The following is a 5,764-nucleotide window of genomic DNA, read 5'->3' as shown; positions in this document are numbered from 1 at the left end:
TAAAAAAAAAATAAAGAATTAAATTTATTATGAAAAACAAAAATTCTAGCTTTTTAAAGTGCAACAGAGCATTCAAATTGAACTATTCTCAATTTTCTTAAGGCAGTATAAATTGAATTTTTATATATTTTGCTCTTTTTGAATTATTATTATGCAAGTATATATTTTAACAGTTTTTTTTTAATTAAAATAAATTTTTAAAATAATTAATAAGGCATCTACAATTAAAGTCGATTGACTTTCATATTTTCTATAAAAATAAAAATAAAAATTTTCAAAAGTTTGGGTAAATAGTGATTATATTTGAATTAAATATCAAGTTTCCTTGTTTTTCTACAATAAAAATGTAACAAAATTATTCTTCAAATTTACAAACTTGTCATCGTCAAAAAAAAAAATCACTAATTTTTAAAAATTTGAGCAAGTATTATAGGGATTACAAATTCGTTTGAAAGTGTTAGTTTGAAAGATTCCGTTTCGTTTAGATTTGGAAAAAAACTTTTGATATTTGATTCTTAAAACATTGTGACTGTTTAATGTTTTGCAAATAACTGAGAATTAATGGATGTTCTTAAAAGAATTTATCAAATATTATTTTTTATATGTCTTTCCGAGACGTCAATTTTACTTAAAGACATGAGTTCAATAGGAAACCGTGTCTATAAATTCTTTTTCGATTTCATGCTTTCTCAACTTTCAGCTTTTATATTGTTAAACTTTGCTATCAAGGTATCTAAAAATCTCAGTAGCATGGAAGCTTAATAAAATTATTTAGATTTATTTTTATGGGAGCGCAAAAATAAATATTGTTATTCTATATTATATTATATTTTGCATACCATATCATCATCATCATCATCAAAATAATCATCAATATCATCATTATCATCATCATCATCATCAACAAAAAAACAAAAACAAGAAGACACCAAGAGCATTTTTCTTTAAATAAACACGAGAAAATTTAAAACTTAACTGAGAGAAAAAAGTTTTTTGCAATTCTACTATTTTCTGACTCCAAGAAATAAAGTTTAGATGCTGATGACAAGTAAGTTACTTTTCCTTTGTTTTTCATTATTGTCTTAATACTTTATTATTTAATTTGAATGTGATTCATTTTTGTGCAAATATTAAAGGATCAAGTTCAAAGACAAACTAAAAAAAAATTAAAATAATAAGGTTTTTCTTAAATTTAGTAAATGATTACCTTTTCTTTACTTTCATTTTATTTAGTTTTCAGGCATATAGTTATGGTTGACGTTATTATATTTTACAATCAATTATTTTATTTATTATAACAGTTATATGATACGTTAAAACTTCTTAATCAGAAAAAATCAAATATCAATGGTGTTATTGAGAAATGACTTTACAAGAATTGTTGTAGTTGAGAAAAACTAAAAGACATGCATAATGAGGTTATTTGATGTTTCTTAAATTATGTAAATATATATATTTTAATGTAAATATATATATATATATAAATATATATTTTTATAAAAAAAAAAAAAACTTTTTTTTGTAAGTAAGGAATTTCTAATTGCACTTATAACTTTTTTAATTTTAGTTTTAATAGACTAATTGAAACAATTTGTTATTCATAATCGCATACTTTAATGGTTTAGAAAATGACTCAGAAGACAAAAACAAGCTACTTCTTGAAGCACTATCGTTTTATTTTACGAAAAAAGTTTAGTGTCCACTGAACAAAGTTAAAAATATTAATAAAGATCTTTTGTCTACATTAAAGATGCCATAAACACTTAAAGAACAAGTTGATCAATATTATTATAAGAAATAAAAGATCATTTCAATGCCTTATGAAGGTTTTTAAATAAATAAAATTGTAGAGAATGTTATACCACTGTGTTATATTTATTTATTGTATATAGTTCCTTTAATTAAAAAAAAATTCTGAGCTTTTAAATAATTCTGTAGTAGGCACGCAACATTTTATTTACGTATCAATCACGTGCATTTTAGGTGACCTCGTCTCTGTGACTATTTAAGTGAATAAAACATTATAGTTACGTTTTCGATGTTTTTTTCTATAAGTGCTTTTTCTAACGTATTTTTATTAGTAGTATAATCCAATAACTTTTGAAGCGTTTGTGACTACAAACATGTGACGTAGAAAAAATTTTTGTTGTTGTACTAATTATTTTTTATGTTGAAGTTTTTATTATTAATTTTAATAATTTTTAGTCATTTTAGTTTTTTTATTTTAGAATAATTTTGTTAGCAGTCTTAAAATAATTTAAAAATAAAAAACTATTCAGCATACAAATATCCTTTTCAATTTGTGCAATTTAGACATTATCAAAAGTATTTTGAAATTGATTATCCTAGTTTAAAGGAACAGTTAAAAAAAATACAGTTATTTTTTTTAAAACTGTGAATCCAACTGAATTCTGTTATTACAGATGAGTATCTGCAATATCTATTATCTGCATTTAAAAGCTAATGACTTTTAAAAATTAGATTACATAACATTAAAGCTCCTCAAACTGTAGTTTACATTTACCTATAAAAGTAACTACTTAAAAAAAAATTATACTAAAATTTTACTTCCATATAAAAGTTCTTAAAAGTTACTTGGATATGATATTGTAACTTCTTTTTCTTTGAAAAGTAACTTATGTAAAAGAAGATTACATCAAAAGTAATTTACTTTTGCATGTAAAAGTAATTCACATAAGATAAACTGTTTACTTTTACATATAAAAATTAATTACTTTTGAAAATTACATTATATAGTATAAAAGTTCCACAAACTGTCATGTACATTTACCTATAAAAGAAACTAATTAAAAAAAAAAATTATATTAAAAACTAACCTGCATTTGAAAGTAAATTGCATAAAAGTAATATGCTACAAAATGTAAATTAAATTTACAAAAAAAATAACATTTTTTAAGAAAGAATTTTTATGTTAAAAGTAATAACAAATATTTATTAAAAATAAATCATATATAATAAAACTTAATTTGCATAAGTAGGGGCAGATACAGAACTTATATTGACAGAAGCAACAATGCCATAAATACATTTAATAAAAATTTAGTCTAACAAAAAGAAAAGGTTCGCGTTTTTCACATTTGCTAAAAGTACTTAAAGTCCAAGTTTGCCATCTGTACTAAATGATCTACATATTCCAATTTGCTGATTTAATAGTGTAAATATGGCAGACATAATGGACTAAAATTCATTTCCTCTGGAGGGAATGAATCACTCACCATTCGCGCCAGTCTTAGATTTAGATACTAATTTTAATTTACATTAATGATCTTTCAGATATTCTCACATCTAAGGTGGCATTGTTTGCTGATAATGCTACCATTTATTCTTATCTGTATAACCAACAATCTCTGATCGCTTAAAGGGAGCATTTGACCTTGGTTAGGATCTCACTTCTATTACAGCATGGGGCTTACAGTGGCTGGTGAACTTCAGTTCAGATAAAACTCAATTTTTTTCAGCCAATCGTTATCGCAATATTTTAGATCTTCCTATATTTATGAACGGTAATCTACTCGATGAGTTATCCACTTTATATCTTTTAGGAATAACATTTACTTCCGATCTTTCTTGGTAACCATATATCAAATCTGTTGCAAAATTAGCATCTGCTAAGGTTGCATCTCTTTATCAAGTTCGACATTTTCTTACTTTGGATTCTATTCCCAATGTCATTAAATCTTAAATCCGGCCTGGTATGGAATACTGTTGCCATAGTTGGGTGGATCTTTTAATGATGCCCTCTCTATTTTGGACAAGGTGCAAAAACGCATTGTAAACATAGTTGGACCTGCTATTGCAGCCAACTTCGAACCATTATCACATCTTCATAATGTTACTTCTCTTTCTCTTTTCTACAAATACTACAATGGGCACTGGTCTAAGGAGCTAGCGTCTCTTGCGCCATCAACTAAAATTCATTCTCGTGTTACTGGTCATTCAATTAAGTCTCATCCTTTTTCTGTGACTGAGTTTTTTTCTTGAACCTCGAACATCAGTTCTTTGGAATTCGCTTTCTTCATCTTGTTCTCCTGATTCATATAATTTTCAATCCTTTGAGTCGTCTGTCAATCGTTACCTTGCTCTATAATCATCATCTTTTCTCTCCCAATATCTTCCAACTCTAATTAGTGGTTGCTTGCAGCCTTGTTTAAAGCAAAGATGTATATATAAAAAAAAAAAAAAAAAAACATGAGGTCCCTACTACTGCGTTCTTCTTTTGTCCTTTTTGATGTATTTAAATTTGGTTTTGGTATTACTATTGCCTGTCAATGTTTTAATGTCAAATAATATACAAAACGTTTTCATATAAATTTATCTATATATTTAAATCAACAAAATATTTTTGTTTGTTAAAAAGATTTAGTCTGCATAAAAAGTGAAGGTTGATTTTTTAAAAATTAAAACGACAAATATAATCTAAATTTGTTTAAAATTTATTTATTTTATTTATTTAAAATTTGTTTTAAAACACATTATGCTTTATTTAATGGGTTACTTTATAAATTATCTGAAAACTAAAATGGACACAGTAACGATTTAAAAAAAATTTTAAAAATAACTTATAAATATTTTCATGGATTTAATAATAAACTTCACTGCTTTATTACAATAAAGTTTTTGTCAAATAATGAAAAAAAGAAGCTTGTCAAATAATAAAAAAAATAAGAAAAAAAAGAAGTTTAAAATCCAATAAAAAGTAAGAGTAAAGTAACTAAACTTTTCAATAAAAATATATTGCTTTATATGAATAAGGAATGCTTTTAAAAACCCACAACAGCAAACTTCAGACAAAATACAATTAACAGTTCTCAGTAATACTAAAAACGAAAGTGTCAATGATTAAATGTCAACCAAACAAGACAAACAAACCTTTTTATGGTTTTTCTTTGTTTAAAACAACATATTTCTTTGTTTGATTTTAACATAGAAATGGATTTTTTTAAGTTAATATAGGAGAGTATATTGTAACGATAACACTCACATTCAATTAAGTAATGCATTAAAGCATAAGAATATTAGGTATAAAAGTCAAACAAACTTTATCTTTATTCAAATTGAAGAAAAGCCACATAACAGTATTACCAAAAAGAAATTTTAATCCACCGATTTGAAATGATTTTAAATATTGACCGAAGTTTAAAAAAAAACATTACTCCGGTCAAAATATCATATAGGGGAGACCGGGGCTAGTTGCAACAAAATTAATAAAACTGCATTTATCTCTTTAAACTTTACTATTTTTGAAATTTTTTTTTCAGGGTTATAAAATAGATCTTAGTGACATGTTTATCCAACATTGATAAATATAATATAAAACTTAGTTATTCCGCAATAGTGAAACAAAAATGAAAAAAAAAATGTTGTAACTTACCCCGCGTCGGGGCAAGTTGCAACAGTGAGCGGGGCAAGTTGCAACACATTACTTTAAAAGAATAAGCCTTGTAGAGTTCACAGAAAAATTACTAGTCAATCTTTAATTTCTATTTGGAAACAAAAATTTTATAATTACAATACAAGAAAGTAGTATTTTCTTTGAGTTGCAATACATTTATTATGTTAGACTTCACATATACCTGACTTGTTTAGTAAACTAAAAACTGTTTTTGAAAAAAAAATGTTCTCTTGGTCAAATAAAAAATAATTAAGTTTAAAAAAAGACAAGAGGTGTATTTAGGATATTTAAGTTCTGTTTTTTTCTGTTTTTAGGATATAAAAACACAATAACATTTTGTTTAAAAATCAA

The 5,764-nt window shown here is 24.9% G+C and overlaps 1 long non-coding RNA gene across 1 annotated transcript; it reads left to right on the top strand.

Annotated features, from left to right (window-relative positions):
* The first annotated feature begins 787 nt into the window (after positions 1-787).
* Positions 788-2,287, top strand: LOC136076452 (uncharacterized). Its single transcript, XR_010636281.1, has 3 exons — positions 788-1,048; positions 1,302-1,418; positions 1,626-2,287. It is a non-coding gene; the product is annotated as an uncharacterized LOC136076452 (long non-coding RNA).
* The last annotated feature ends 3,477 nt before the right edge of the window (positions 2,288-5,764 follow it).

This window comes from Hydra vulgaris, chromosome 02, assembly GCF_038396675.1.
Source record: "Hydra vulgaris chromosome 02, alternate assembly HydraT2T_AEP".
Classification (NCBI taxonomy): Eukaryota; Metazoa; Cnidaria; class Hydrozoa; order Anthoathecata; family Hydridae; genus Hydra; species Hydra vulgaris.
The sequence above is the reverse complement of the archived record's forward strand: the minus strand, read 5'-3'. Positions and strand labels throughout refer to the sequence as shown.